Source organism: Engystomops pustulosus, chromosome 3 (genome assembly GCF_040894005.1).
Source record: "Engystomops pustulosus chromosome 3, aEngPut4.maternal, whole genome shotgun sequence".
In the NCBI taxonomy this organism is placed as follows: domain Eukaryota; kingdom Metazoa; phylum Chordata; class Amphibia; order Anura; family Leptodactylidae; genus Engystomops; species Engystomops pustulosus.
In genome coordinates, this window is record NC_092413.1 from 141,940,989 (window position 1) to 141,957,718 (window position 16,730).

At 42.5% G+C, this 16,730-nt stretch overlaps 1 protein-coding gene across 3 annotated transcripts in view; it reads right to left on the bottom strand.

Annotated features, from left to right (window-relative positions):
* The window catches only part of ARHGEF10 (Rho guanine nucleotide exchange factor 10), a 126,618-nt gene that overhangs the window by 62,827 nt on the left and 47,061 nt on the right, over positions 1-16,730 (bottom strand). The window lies entirely within an intron of this gene.

The following is a 16,730-nucleotide window of genomic DNA, read 5'->3' on the forward strand; positions in this document are numbered from 1 at the left end:
ATCTGGAAAGAGAAGAGGAGCCCGGAGAAGGGAGGATTTGGATAATTTTTTTTTTTTTTTGTCGGACTACACTATTCTTATGTGCTTTGGGGGTCTTAAAGGACATCAACCACCAGTATGAAGGAAACCAAGCACACTGACATACTGGTGTGTGCCCCCTCTGGCAGGATCTGCACATGTGTCACCTGCTTTGTTTTTATGAAAAAAAAAGTTTTAAAAAAATGTGCAAATGAGCCTGAGGGGCTCCAGGCTTCATTGACATCTATTGAGCTTTGAGCCACTCAGGCTAATTTGCACAACTTTTAAAACTTTTCTTTGTAAAAACAAGGGCTAAAGAAGCGCGGATCCTGACAGAGGAGGCATATACCAGCATGTTAATGTGCTTGGTTTACAATCCTTTATCCTGGTGGAAGGTGTCATTTCATAAGTAGGAAAACTGAACAAACCTTTCCCAAAATATGTTCATTCCATCACCCTTTCCCAGGTTCAGCTACAGATGCAGTGGGTGCATGTACTTCTGCAAACTCTAAGGTAATTCTTTGCTGCGGATGTTGGCTGTATAATACAGCTGACGCACGCCGGTTACTGCCACGGTCGATGCTGGCACGCGGCAGTCAACCTGTTAAGTGCTGCAGGCGAACCTGATCGCGGTACCCCACTTACCATTACATGGGATCGGTTGCCATGGCAGCCCACAGTCTCGCTGAGACTTGTAGGATTGCCATGTGCAATGATCTCTAGTAGCCAGTCATGGCAGACTATTAGAAATCATCAGTAATATTGCTATATGCTGCAATATAGTAATATTGCAGTACAGGCAGTCCCCAGGTTACATACAAGATAGGTTCCATAGGTTTGTACTTAAAGGGGTTATCCGGGTTTTAAAAATTTCTTATGGCCGGGCTGGGGAGGGCTATTTAAACACAATAAACATGTACTTACCTCCTCCGGGGCTGCTGATGTCCCGGGCCGCGGCCAGTCTTCTCTGTGCGCCGGTTTCAGTACAAGTGCGCACAGAGAGCTTCCGGCCGGCCGGATGCTCCCATGCGACACCATCTCCCAGCGCTTACAATGCTGAGAGATAGGGACGGATGGGAGGAGTCGGCCACATCGCGGACCGGAAGCTCCCTGTGCGCGGCTTCTGTGCCCCTGTAAACAAACAGGGGCACGGATCGAAGGGACCGCGGCGCGGGAAATCAGCGACGCCGGACGAGGTAAGTACATGTTTATTATGTTTAACTAGCCCTCCCCAGCCCGGCCCTAGGTAATTTTTAAAACCCGGATAAGTTGAATTTGTATGCAAGTCGAAACTGTATAATTGTAGATCCAGACAATTTTGTCCAAATTTTTTATTGCCCCAGTCACAATTCTTTGCTGTAATTAGACGAAGGATTATCAATAAAGCTACGTTACAGACACCTTGCAGCTGAATATTGCAGACACAAGAAAAATATCACAGAGGCAACAGGTGCCTCCACATCCAGCTCTCACCCAAATAGGATCCTTATCAGCCTCTAGTGGTGCACATGGACAGGTCCGGAGCTTACCACGAAGTAGGTATATGTGAGGAAAGGATCCAGCACGACACAATGTAGGCTTTAACCCCTTAACGCTCTGCGCCGTAGCTCTACGGCGCAGAGGTATAAGGGATGTATGAAGAGGGCTCACGGGCTGAGTCCTCTTCATACAGAGGTGGGGGTTTTTGCATTTTGCACAAAACCCCCACCACTAATAACCGCGGTCAGTGCTTGCACCGATCGCGGCTATTAACCCTCTCAAAGTCGCCGGCGACGTTTAAAAGACTTTTTCCGATCGCCACGCCCCCGAACGTCATCAGGGGGGGGGGGGCAGCGATCGGTTACCATGGTAGCCTCGGGTCTTCTTTTGACACAAGGCTACATGGCTTATGCAGGTTCGTTACAATGAGCCAGTGGCTCATATATGCAAAAATGCCATATATTGCAATACTGTAGTATTGCAGTATATGGTAGGAGCGATCTGACCATCTAGGGTTAATGTACCCTAGATGGTCTAAAAAATAGTGAAAAAAAAAGAAAAAAAAAAGTTTAAAAAATAAAAAAAAAATTAATAAAATATTAAAAGTTCAAATCACCCCCCTTTCCCTAGAACGGATATAAAACAAAATAAACAGTAAAAATCACAAACATATTAGGTATCGCCGCGTCCCAGAATGCCCAATCTATCAAAATATAAAAACGGTTACGGCCGGCGGTTACCTCCGAGGCGGAAATGGCGCCCAAATGTCCGAAATGCGACTTTTACACCTTTTTACATAACATAAAAAATGATCAAAATGTCGCACAGACCTCTAAATGGTGGCAATGAAAACGTTGCCTCATTTCGCAAAAAATGACCCCTCACACATCTCCGTGCGCCAAAGTATGAAAAAGTTATTAGTGTCAGAAGATGGCAAAAAATTTTTTTTCTTTTTTGTACACATTCGTTTAATTTTTGAAAATGTATTAAAACACAATAAAACCTATATAAATTTGGTATCACCGCGATCGCACCGAACCAAAGAATAAAGTAGGCGTGTTATTTGGAGCGAAGAGTGAAAGTCGTAAAAACTGAGCCCACAAGAACGTGACGCACGTGCGGTTTTTTTTCAATTTTTCCACATTTGGAATTTTTTTTCAGCTTCGCAGTACACGGCATGTTAAAATAAATAACATTACGGGAAAGTAAAATTTGTTACGCACAAAATAAGCCCTCACACAGGTCTGTACACGGAAAAATGAAAAAGTTATGGATTTTTGAAGTTGGAGAGCGAGAAATGAGCCGGAAAACCCTCCGTCCTTAAGGGGTTAAATAAAAACCTATACCTATAGTGTGTTTTGCCATATCATGAGAAAAATGCGGGTAACTCCATACTGTTGGCCTCTTCCTGTCACCCTATTCATGTTAAGGATAATATTTCTTATGGGGAATTGGTTAGAACAAAACGCAACTGCACGGATGATCAACAATTTTCTAGGGAAATGCAGTCCCCATCAACCAGACTTCAGGAAAAGGTTACAGTGGGGATGTCATCAGGAGGGCGGAGAAAAGAATTACTAATATTAATAGGAGCGACTTATTGAGCAATGCCAGTCGCACTACTAACATCAGGAAAGAGTCTAAGCTTACATTTAGTACCCCATTTAGTAGACAGTACCACCAAATTTAAAGTATTATTAATAAAAATCTTCCTATTCTGACACGAGACTCAAATCTGTATGATCTCATTAACCCCTTAATGACCGCCCTATCGGGATTCTACGGCGGTCATTAAGGGTACTTCTTCTGACGCGACGCCTTTCTACGGCGGCGCGTCAGAAGAAGATTTTGGGACACTGGGTCTCGCTGGTGCCGGTGTCGGGCTGTGATATCCGATCCCGGGTGTTTAACCCCTCACACGCCGCGGTCAAGCATGACCGCGGCGTGTAAGCGTGTCCCACGTGGATCGGACCCCCCCGGTGTGCTTACCGGGGGATCCGATCCCTCCTGCCGCTGCCCCCGGGTCCGGCGAGTGACCCGAGGCTTCCGGCTTCTCTTCCCGCCGGGTCCTGCCTTCCTGGCAGGACCCGGCTGTATGTAACTGAGCATGCGCAGCATGCTCAGTTACTTACACATTACACTGCAATACAAGTGTATTGCAGTGTAAAGGCTTGAACAAGTGATCGGATGATCACTTGTTCAAGCCAAAGGAAGGAAAATGTAAAAAAGTAAAAAAAAAAAATTAAATAATTTTATAATAATAAATAAAGAAATAAATAAAATAAAAGTCCCATAATCTCCCCAGTTACACATATAAGGCAAATAAAGTATATAAAACACAAAAACAAAAACCGTACATATTTGGTATCACCGCGTCCGTATTAATCTGTACAATAAATCTAAATCAATATTGAACCCGCTCGGTGAACGACGTAAAAAAAAAACACAAAAAACTTCCCGTAATATACAATTTTTCATCAAACACCATCACAAAATATGTTCTAAAAAGTGATCAAAAAAAAGCTAAGTTCCCTAATATGATACGAATGAATAGAACAACTCTTTTCGCAAAAAATAAGCCCTCAACCAGATCTGACAACAGAAAAATATAGAAGTTATGGCCCTGAAAAGTTATCAATGGTAAAAACAATGCGATTTTCTCCAATATTGGTTTTGCTCAGTAAAATTGAGCAAAGATGAGCAAAACTATATAAATGAGGTATCACCGCAATCGTAGTGAACCAGAGAATAAAGATAAAATATTATTTTTACGTTATGGTGAGCGGGGGGAAAATGGGGCTAAAAATCCGAAATAAAAATTGATGATTTTGTTTGTGTCCCCCTTGAAATAGTTAATAAAATCTCATGGATAAGCTATAGACCCCCAAAATGAATTATCTATACATTGTATCTCATCTCGTAAATAATAAGCCCTCATATGTTTACATTACCAAAAAAAAAAAAAAATTTATAGCTTGTACAATGTAACAATAAAAATCTGCTGTACATGTCGCTGCTTTGATCCTATGCCTGGCCGTGCGCCCATACAGCAGGACACCACCACATATGAGGTATCTCTACACTCGGGAGAAATTGGGCATCAACATTGCAGAGCGTTTCATCATTTTATTTATTATGAAACTGTCAGTTTTTGGCCTAAATTAATGTATTTTCCAAAAAAATTTTGTAAAAAGTTTGTAAATCGCAGGTCCATATTGTTTTAACCCATGTGAAACACTTAAAGGGTTAATAGACTCAATAGAAGTTGTTTTACACACGTTGAGGGATGAAGTTTCTATAGTGGGGTAATTTATGGGGTTTAGTTATTATTTAGGCCTTTCAAAGTCACTTGGAAGCTGAGTTGTCCCTCAAAATGTGAGTTTTGGCAATTTTCATGAAAATGAGAAAAATCGCACCTAAATTTCTGCACCTCATAACATACTAGAAAAGTGACCGGAAGCATAAAATATCATCCCAACATAAAGCAGACATTCTGTAAATGTTAATTATCAAGCTTTTTGGGTAGTTTTACTTCCTGTCTGGATAGCAGAACATTTCAAACTTGGAAAATGAAGAATTTTTACAAACTTTTGCCAAATTTTCACTTTTTTTCAGAACGAAACGCAAAACTTATCACTTAAATTATACAACTAACATGAAGTACAATGTATCACGAGAAAACATTCTCAAAATCACCTGGATATATTAATGCATTCCGAAGTTATAACCAATTATCGTGAGACTTGTCAGATTTGAAAAATCGGGTCTGGTCATTGAGCAGAAAACTAGTGTCGGTGATAAGGGGTTAAAATTAGATTTGTTCCCAGAAGAGCCCCTACTTTGGAGAATCAGCTGTCCCCCAGCCTAATTTTTGACGAAAAATAAAATGGAGAATTACACCTGGCTGGCCTTTCCAATCTGTAAGATGTGTTCCTATGTATTACAGGGCAATTCGGTTAAATCATATACTAGGGGGGTTCACATAAAATTAAATCCTACATGAATTGTAATCCCACGCATGTGGTGTATGTGGTCTCTAGTAGGTTTTGTGAAATACAATATGTAGGGTGTAGTATGGGCCCTTTGGAAGTCAGACTACCAAGACACCTGTCAGATGTTACCAGTAATGCCTTTAATATATCTGCGGGAGCACACCACTTCAGGGACGTACATGACAGAGATTGCTCCGGCTTTTCATGGCAGGCTGTAGAGAGAGATAGCCGACCAATAAGGGGTAGGGATCATCACAGAAAGCTCTTGAATAGAGAATCATTCTGGATTTTCACCCTGGATACAAGAGTTCCGAAAGGTCTCAATGCACACATGGGTGAGGTGCCAGTCTCTCTCAGCGAACATTGGTACTGGTGTTGAGTTTCTTTCAACCGGCGCCTGTTTTGTGCTTTATTGACGATATGTGTCTTTCACGTGTTTTCTATGTAGTACTTTATTGTTCTTTCTCAATAATGATAGGGATTTCAATTTTCAAATTTTTCAATTTGCCTATAGGTTTTTAGTTAAACTTTAGTGTCATGTTTACAATAGAATATATGCGTTTAATATTGCAGACACCCCCACAGCTCCATACACTGAAATATGAAAAAGTTATTAGTGCAAGAACATGGCAAAATTAAGAATTTTGTTTTTGTACAGGAGGTTTTACTTTTTGTAAATGTATAAAAACATTATAAAACCTATACAAATTTTTAATCCCGTGATCGTACCGACCCAAAGTGAAAGCCGTAAAATCCAAGCCCACAAGAATATGGCGTGAATGAGTTTTTCATCATTTTCACTGCATTTAGAATTTTTTCTTGCTTCCCAGTACACGGCATGGAATAATATATACCATTACTATGAATTGCAATCTGTTACGCAGAAAACACTTTACATGGAAAAATGAAAAAGTTTGAATTTTGAACGTGGGGAGAGAAAAAACGAGGGTTAAATGTGGCCACTTTCATGCTATCTGCACAGGGAATGTGAAAATATGATGTATATAGCCATATGGCAGTCGTGAAGGCGTTTAAGATTTAGAAAACCTTGAGGAATTGATACAGCAAGTATATTGGAAATTGTAGGACTTTTCAATAGAAAAACAATTTTAATCATTTGCTGAAAGTGGACAAACCCTTTAAATAGCGTATCTGTTACCCATTTTGGATATGTCTTTAATGATGTAATCATATATGCACTGTTTGTTCACCATATAATCTTTCACCTATACACACATATATTTGTATTTTCATATGGTTATGCACTTATGAACAGGCAAATTATATTACAGAGATTATCAACACTGATTTGTGTTGGATTACACACATGCTCCTGAGTCCTGTGTTCCTCTGTGTTGCTGTGTTCCTGCATTGCTGTATGCCCATGTTCCCGTTCCCATCTGCCTGACCTCCCGTTGCTTATCCCTGATTGTTCCTCACTGTATGGCGGTAGTGTTCCTCACTGTATGGGGGTAGTGTCCCTCACTGTATGACAGTAGTGTTCCTCACTGAATGGCGGAAGTTTTCCTCACTGTATGGCAGTAGTGTTCCTCACTGTATGGTGGTAGTGTTCCTCACTGTATGGGGGTAGTGTCCCTCACTGTATGGCGGTAGTGTTCCTCACTGAATGGCGGAAGTTTTCCTCACTGTATGGCAGTAGTGTTCCTCACTGTATGGTGGTAGTGTTCCTCACTGTATGGGGGTAGTGTCCCTCACTGTATGGCGGTAGTGTCCCTCACTGTATGGCAGTAGTGTTCCTCACTGTATGGGGGTAGTTTTCCTCACTGTATGGGGGTAGTATCCCTCACTGTATGGGGGTGGTATTCCTCACTGTATGGCGGTAGTGTTCCTCACTGTATGGCGGTAGTGTTCCTCACTGAATGGCGGAAGTTTTCCTCACTGAATGGCGGAAGTTTTCCTCACTGTATGGAGGTAGTGTTCCTCACAGTATGGCGGTAGTGTTCCTCACAGTATGGCGGTAGTGTTCCTCACTGTATGGAGGCAGTGTTCCTCATTGTATGGCGGTAGTTTTTCTCACTGTATGGCTGTATTCCTCACTGTATGGCGGTAGTGTTCCTCACTGTATGGCGGTAGTGTTCCTCACTGTATGGTGGTAGTGTTCCTCACTGTATGGGGGTAGTGTTCCTCACTGTATGGGGGTAGTGTTCCTCACTGTATGGCTGTATTCTTCACTGTATGGAGGCAGTGTTCCTCATTGTATGGCGGTAGTTTTTCTCACTGTATGGCTGTATTCCTCACTGTATGGCGGTAGTGTTCCTCACTGTATGGGGGTAGTGTTCCTCACTGTATGGCGGTAGTGTTCCTCACTGTATGGCGGTAGTGTTCCTCACTGTATGGGGGTAGTGTTCCTCACTGTATGGCTGTATTCTTCACTGTATGGAGGCAGTGTTCCTCATTGTATGGCAGTAGTTTTTCTCACTGTATGGCTGTATTCCTCACTGTATGGCGGTAGTGTTCCTCACTGTATGGGGGTAGTGTTCCTCACTGTATGGCGGTAGTGTTCCTCACTGTATGGCGGTAGTGTTCCTCACTGTATGGTGGTAGTGTTCCTCACTGTATGGTGGTAGTGTTCCTCACTGTACATTTAACCCTCGTTTTTCCACTCCCCACGTTCAAAATTCAAACTTTTTCATTTTTGCCATGTAAAGTGTTGTGTATGAACTTGTTTTCTGCGTAACAGATTGCAATTCATAGTAATGGTATATATTATTCCATGCCGTGTACTGGGTAGCGAGAAAAAATTCTAAATGCAGTGAAAATGATGAAAAACTCATCCACGCCATATTCTTGTGGGCTTGGATTTTTACGGCTTTCACATTGCGCCCCAAAAGACATGTCTACGTTATTCTTTGGGTCGGTACGATCACGGGATTAAAAATTTGTATAGGTTTTATAATGTTTTTATACATTTACAAAAAGTAAAACCTCCTGTACAAAAACAAAGTTGTTCATTTTGCCATGTTCTTGCACTAATAACTTTTTCATATTTCAGTGTATGGAGCTGTGGGGGTGTCTGCAATATTAAACGCATATATTCTATTGTAAACATGACACTAAAGTTTAAATAAAAACCTATAGGCAAATTGAAAAATTTGAAAATTGAAATCCCTATCATTATTGAGAAAGAACAATAAAGTACTACATAGAAAACACGTGAAAGACACATATCGTCAATAAAGCACAAAACAGGCGCCGGTTGAAAGAAACTCAACACCAGTACCAATGTTCGCTGAGAGAGACTGGCACCTCACCCATGTGTGCATTGAGACCTTTCGGAACTCTTGTATCCAGGGTGAAAATCCAGAATGATTCTCTATTCAAGAGCTTTCTGTGATGATCCCTACCCCTTATTGGTCGGCTATCTCTCTCTACAGCCTGCCATGAAAAGCCGGAGCAATCTCTGTCATGTACGTCCCTGAAGTGGTGTGCTCCCGCAGATATATTAAAGGCATTACTGGTAACATCTGACAGGTGTCTTGGTAGTCTGACTTCCAAAGGGCCCATACTACACCCTACATATTGTATTTCACAAAACCTACTAGAGACCACATACACCACATGCGTGGGATTACAATTCATGTAGGATTTAATTTTATGTGAACCCCCCTAGTATATGATTTAACCGAATTGCCCTGTAATACATAGGAACACATCTTACAGATTGGAAAGGCCAGCCAGGTGTAATTCTCCATTTTATTTTTCGTCAAAAATTAGGCTGGGGGACAGCTGATTCTCCAAAGTAGGGGCTCTTCTGGGAACAAATCTAATTTTTAATGAGATCATACAGATTTGAGTCTCGTGTCAGAATAGGAAGATTTTTATTAATAATACTTTAAATTTGGTGGTACTGTCTACTAAATGGGGTACTAAATGTAAGCTTAGACTCTTTCCTGATGTTAGTAGTGCGACTGGCATTGCTCAATAAGTCGCTCCTATTAATATTAGTAATTCTTTTCTCCGCCCTCCTGATGACATCCCCACTGTAACCTTTTCCTGAAGTCTGGTTGATGGGGACTGCATTTCCCTAGAAAATTGTTGATCATCCGTGCAGTTGCGTTTTGTTCTAACCAATTCCCCATAAGAAATATTATCCTTAACACGAATAGGGTTACAGGAAGAGGCCAACAGTATGGAGTTACCCGCATTTTTCTCATGATATGGCAAAACACACTATAGGTATAGGTTTTTATTTAAACTTTAATGTCATGTTTACAATAGAATACATGCGTTTTATGTTACGGGTTAAGTTGTATATGTAAACTGTGTGCTTTCACCTCCAATCAGGTGATCGATTAACCCCTTAAGGACGCAGGTTATTTTCGCTAATTTCTCGCTCTCCATCTTCAAAAATCCATAACTTTTTCATTTTTCCGTGTACAGAGCTGTGTGAGAGCTTAGTTTGTGCATAACAAATTAAACCGTGATGTTATTTATTATTCCCTGTTATGTAGTGGGAAGCCGGAAAAAAATTCCAAATGTGGGAAAATTGAAAAAAAAAAACAGCGTGTGCGTCACATTCCTGTGGGCTCAGTTTTCAAAAATTCAACGAATGTGTACAAAAAAAGAAAAAATTTTTTTGCCATCTTCTGACGCTGATTATTTTGGTGCACAGAGCTGTGTGAGGTGTCATTTTCTGCAAAATAAGGCGACATTTTCATTGCTACCATTTTTGAGGTCTGTGCGACATTTTGATCATTTTTTATCACATTTTCTAGGTCATGTAAAAAGATGTAAAAGTCGCATTTCGGACATTTGGGCGCCATTTCCCGTCTCAGAGGTCACCGCCGGTCATAATCATTTTTATATTTTGATAGATCGGGCATTTTGGGACGTGGCGATACCTAATGTGTCTGTGATTTTTACTGTTTATTATGTTTTATATCAGTTCTAGGGAAAGGGGGGTGATTTGAACTTTTAATATTTTATGATTTTTTTACATTTTTTTAACTTTTATTTTCACTATTTCTTAGACCCTCTAGGGTACATTAACCCTGGATGGTCAGATCGTTCCTACCATATACTGCAATACAACTGTATCGCAGTATATGGCATTTCTGCACATTATACATTACAATGAGCCACAGGCTCATTGTAATGGATAGGCAGAAGACCCGAGGCTGTCATGGCAACCGATTGCCGCCCCCCAATGACGTTCGGGGGAGCGATGATTGAAGGTAACATGGCGACGCCCGTGCACCGCCATTCTTTCAGTGCCGCCACCGACTTGAGCCCTAATCACCAACCCTTGAGCCCTAATCATACACCCTTCATAGCTCCGTGGCGGATGTATCCGCCACAGAGCGTGAAGTGTTTAAACTTCCGGCTGTGGGAGGCTGGGGACGGAGCCATTTACCCAGGTATGTTTAAATCTGTGCTTGCATATTCTATTTAGACCTTGAGAAAGACATGACTACTATGAGTGTTATTTTATATGAAGAATAAACGCATGAGATTTTAAAGCCTACATTGTGTCGTGCTGGATCCTTTCCTCACATATACCTACTTCGTGGTAAGCTCCGGACCTGTCCATGTGCACCACTAGAGGCTGATAAGGATCCTATTTGGGTGAGAGCTGGATGTGGAGGCACCTGTTGCCTCTGTGATATTTTTCTTGTGTCTGCAATATTCAGCTGCAAGGTGTCTGTAACGTAGCTTTATTGATAATCCTTCGTCTAATTACAGCAAAAAATTGTTACTGGGGCAATAAAAAATGTTGTCTGGATCTACAATTATACAGTTTCGACTTGCATACAAATTCAACTTATCCGGGTTTTAAAAATGACCTAGGGCCGGGCTGGGGAGGGCTAGTTAAACATAATAAACATGTACTTACCTCGTCCGGCGTCGCTGATTTCCCGCGCCGCGGCCCCTTCGATCCGTGCCCCTGTTTGTTTACAGGGGCACAGAAGCCGCGCACAGGGAGCTTCCAGTCCGCGATGTGGACGGCTCCTCCTATCCGTCCCTATCTCTCAGCATTGTACGCGCTGGGAGATGGTGTCGCATGGGAGCATCCGGCCGGCCGGAAGCTCTCTGTGCGCACTTGTAATGAAACCGGCGCACAGAGAAGACTGGCCGCGGCGCGGGACATCGGCGGCACCGGAGGAGGTAAGTACATGTTTATTGTGTTTAAATAGCCCTCCCCAGCCCGGCCATAAGAAATTTTTAAAACCCGGATAACCCCTTTAAGTACAAACCTATGGAACCTATCTTGTATGTAACCTGGGGACTGCCTGTACTGCAATATTACTATATTGCAGTATATAGCAATATTACTGATGATTTTTAATAGTCTGCCATGACTGGCTACTAGAGATCATTGCACATGGCAATCCTACAAGTCTCAGCGAGACTGTGGGCTGCCATGGCAACCGATCCCATGTAATGGTAAGTGGGGTACCGCGATCAGGTTCGCCTGCAGCACTTAACAGGTTGACTGCCGCGTGCCAGCATCGACCGTGGCAGTAACCGGCGTGCGTCAGCTGTATTATACAGCCAACATCCGCAGCAAAGAATTACCTTAGAGTTTGCAGAAGTACATGCACCCACTGCATCTGTAGCTGAACCTGGGAAAGGGTGATGGAATGAACATATTTTGGGAAAGGTTTGTTCAGTTTTCCTACTTATGAAATGACACCTTCCACCAGGATAAAGGATTGTAAACCAAGCACATTAACATGCTGGTATATGCCTCCTCTGTCAGGATCCGCGCTTCTTTAGCCCTTGTTTTTACAAAGAAAAGTTTTAAAAGTTGTGCAAATTAGCCTGAGTGGCTCAAAGCTCAATAGATGTCAATGAAGCCTGGAGCCCCTCAGGCTCATTTGCACATTTTTTTAAAACTTTTTTTTTCATAAAAACAAAGCAGGTGACACATGTGCAGATCCTGCCAGAGGGGGCACACACCAGTATGTCAGTGTGCTTGGTTTCCTTCATACTGGTGGTTGATGTCCTTTAAGACCCCCAAAGCACATAAGAATAGTGTAGTCCGACAAAAAAAAAAAAAAATTATCCAAATCCTCCCTTCTCCGGGCTCCTCTTCTCTTTCCAGATGCACTGCTCAGGGTCCTGATCCTGGTTCTATGTGCTGGTGTTCATACCCAGGACAGTGCAGCGCCAGGAGCAGGAGAGGAGTCGAGCGGTGGCTACAGAACAGCTCCCCGGTCCCCTCTCGCTACTCGGCCTCCAGTTAGCGCTGCCATCACAATGGGATTTAAACCCTGCTTTAATACCTCCTGATCGTGGGTTTCTTTTTATTGATGGAGACTCTCACACACTGAGGATCAGAGCCATTTACTGAAGAGATTTAAAGGACATTTACCACCAGGATGAAGGACTGTATGTAAATGAGCCTGAGGGGCTCCAGGCTCCATTAACACCTATGGAGCCTGGAGCCCCTCAGGCTCATTTGCATACAGTCCTTCATCCTGGTGGTAGATGTCCTTTAAGGCATGTAATGCTTTCCTTGTAAACCATATATTGCTTAAAGGGGTATACATACATTTTATACTATAGATTTATAAAAAGCGTCTGAGAGAAAACTATTCTAGTTTCTAAACAGCAGTTTATAAAATGAATCTTCGCTATGATTGGCTGCAAAGAGCAAGTAAAACAGTTTTGATAAATCTCCCCTACGATTATCATGGCTTGATGTCATGACAGCAGTGCTAGAAGCTGGAGCAAATGACTATTCAAGGACAGATAATATACATATAAGCTTGTGTAGCAATAGTATATATATTAGCTGAATAAATAATGGTTTCTATGCAAATACATTTAATAATTAATAGTATTCATTGTATATGTATAATATCTACATCTATTGTTAGAAATAAACGACACACCTGACACAAGAAATACACATCATGACACAGAATAGAAAGTTAAATAATGTGACATTTTATTATAAATATATATTTTTTAATGTAATTGGTTGTTACCTCCTGTCACTCACAGAGAGGGTACAGCGGCGCTCAGGACAGGAAAAACCCCCTGTGGAGGAAACCTGCAGGGAAACCATGGCCGCTGTACTGCCCTTCCTCTGGGCATACTAAGGGAGGCAACGCTATAACATTTCTGTATGGACCTACCTACAGTGACTGCATGTGGCTACCTACAGTGATTGAGTGCTGAGTGTTATGTGCTGTGAGGTGGTTTCTGGGCCTTACCAATGGACAGATGGCTTCATCCATGTTGCTTTTCTGGTCGTCTCCTCCATGATGGTCTCGCAGCTGTCATCTCACATCCTGGCAGAGGTAGGTATAGATGATGATTCTGGCTTCCTTGCAGACCTCCTGCTTGCATAGCTGAAGTTGGATGATGACACAGGGGAAGCCATAGCTGGTAGACACTGTAATCTTCCCTGGGTGCTGGAACAGCTGGGCGCGGGTAGGTTGTTCATGTTGGTCTTTCTCTTCTCCATGCCCAATGTGTGGGGTCCTCGGCCATTATCTGGTGACAGGTGTCCAGGTCTACCCAAGCTTTGAAGCCAATTTTCTTGAACAGCAGGTTGCGGTAACGGAGAAAATGTTCGATCTCCAGAAACCAGAATCCTTCCAAGGCCCAGAAGAGGATCTCTGTGCGGATGTCTGCATCTTGCTCTTCAAACTGACTGGCCAGGTAGAGTGCTGGGAAGAAGTAGTGTCTGTATTGGACAGTGGGAAGTCTTGCTCTTCTCAAATACTCACAGGCAGTAGCTAGGTGGTACTTGTCTGAAGAGGTCCTGCCGCTGTCACTGGAAAGGAAGTCTGTGATGTATTCATCCTCCAGGAGGCTGAGGAAGGCTGCCATCTCTTCCTGCTGCTGTGCCAGGTCTATCTTCCTCTGTTTGGGGGCAGGCTCCTGGTGTTCTGGTGGTGAAGTCTCCTGCCTCTTCCTCTTTAGGTCTTTTCTTCCGTCTTCATTCGATGTGGGCGGCAGATCTTCTGTGTATTTATCCTCCAGGTGTGTGAGGAAGGCCGCCATCTTCCTCCTCTTGGGGGCAGGCTCCAGGGGATCTGCTGGTGAAGTCTCCCCTCTCTTTCTCTTCATGTCTTTACTCAATGTGGGCAGTAGAGCTTCTTCTTGATCCGGGTTTTGGCTAAAATGAAACAAATCCAAACTCGCTGGGTGCAGTAACGGGAGCCTGTCTTGTCACTCTGAGAGCTTTCACTGACTGGCACCAACCGACGTTTTTTTCCCTGCATTGAAGTGATGCCCTGCAATCCTATTGGCTGCTGAGAGTGGCACCTGCCACAATAACTGACACAGCAGCAAGTCTTAAAGGGATATCATGCTCCTTTAATATATGGAGTGTGTATATGTATACATATAAGCAGCAATGATTGAGTTACTTTTTGACACTTTACCATAGAAAAAAAACTGTGTTATAATAACACCGCCAAATAATGGATAATCTTCATTATTACAGTATAAAGAGAAACAATGTACATAGCAACTAGTAGGAGCTTTCATTCCTGGCACGGTTTATATGCAACATTTTAGTAGTTGTCCCTGTACATTGTACTATGTAGCTAATTCTTCTCTTCTGCTGGGGCAGATACTGGATATATATGATTTACTCACTGGGGGAGATTTAATCAAAAGGGTCTGAGAGCAGAATTGTTCTAGTTGCTAATGGCAACCAATCAAAACTCGGCTTTCAAGTTCCCACAGCAGTTTATAAAATGCAAGCTGAGCTGTGATTGGTTGCCATGTTTAACTAGAACACTCATTTGATAATTCAATAATCATTTGAGAAACCTCCAGCACTTTCACCATAGACTATGCAGCAGGTCTAAACTATAAAATCCTGTGACTGTTGCACCTAGTAAGTAACCAATCAAATCTCAGTTTTTATTCTTCAAGCTGCTGTAGTAAGGTGAAAGCCGTGCTGTGATTGGCTTCTGTGGGCAACAGACAGATTTTCTGTAAGACAGTTTTGATAAATACAGTTTCCCTGTGATACGTCTAATAGATAAGAGGCAGAGCCTCAGCAGTCACTTTATGTATAGACCAGTGGTTCTCAACCTTTGTAATGCTATGACCCCGCAATACAGTTACTCATGTTGCGGTGACCCCAAACCATGCGATTTGCAGTAAAAACACAATAAAATCGTGGCTCCAAAGGCTTTAGGCGACCCCTGTGTTTTGTTCGTTCGACCCCTGCGGGGGTCACGACCCACAGGTTGAGAGCCACTGGTATAGACATTGTAAATATTTCATGTTTATTGAGATTTCATTCAATCTGCAGTGAAAACATTTTTAGATTTGGATCCTCCATGAATGTCCAACAACAAAATAAAACCTAGGGAAAGTATATGTTGTACACATGGCTGTAGTTACTTTGTATCTCCAGATGTAGAAGGGTTGTGTGTCACAGAGATTGATGACAGGTGACGAGAAATGAAAATCATTGTGGTATTGGGGGACTGACTCCTATCCAGCACTACATCCATAGGCGGCACAAAGAAGGTGTATAAGGAAACCATTACACCTCCATACAGATCCCTACAACAAGCAGATCTCCTTCCTCACACACATAATACAATAGGGAGGACACCAGCAATGGGATAATGTATCGCTGTATCATGGCCTCCATACTATTCCTCTTCCACTGCATCCTAAATACTAGCATTACACAAGAGCAAAAGGAGATGGTTGTGATGTACAGTAATTAGGGAATGGCTGGTAACCTTTGTATGGAAGAGCTAAAAGATATTCCACTTATTAACCACTTATTATCATACACTGGTGCACGAGCGCCAGCGTATGATAAATATCCCCCCTTATTTTTATTCTATGGGTCAATACAATTACGGGGATACCATACTTAGCAATCATGGGGCAGATATTCCTTACAGGCATCTTAAATGCCTTATTCGCGCTGACCACGCCATTTAACAGGTTACACACCTGTGATCGAAGCCAACACCAACCGCAGGTGTTACACTGGGGTGTCGGCTGTTAGTTACATGTTTTGTTTTCATCTCGATTCCGGCCCAGCTCCTATCTCGAGCTGGGCCGCCATCAGCTCAGCGCCCGATAGATTGGACGCTGAAGTGTTATAGCCCAGCAATCTGCGTCCGGTATATGGCGCATGGCTTCTGCAAATTACATAGCACACTTGCACTTACTTTTTCTGCAGATATCAGCTTCCCCTATGCAGGATCACACAGCACATCTTTCCTCACCCGGTCCCCACTGAGCAATACCTCTGCCAGGCTGCTTCTACCTATCAACCTCTGC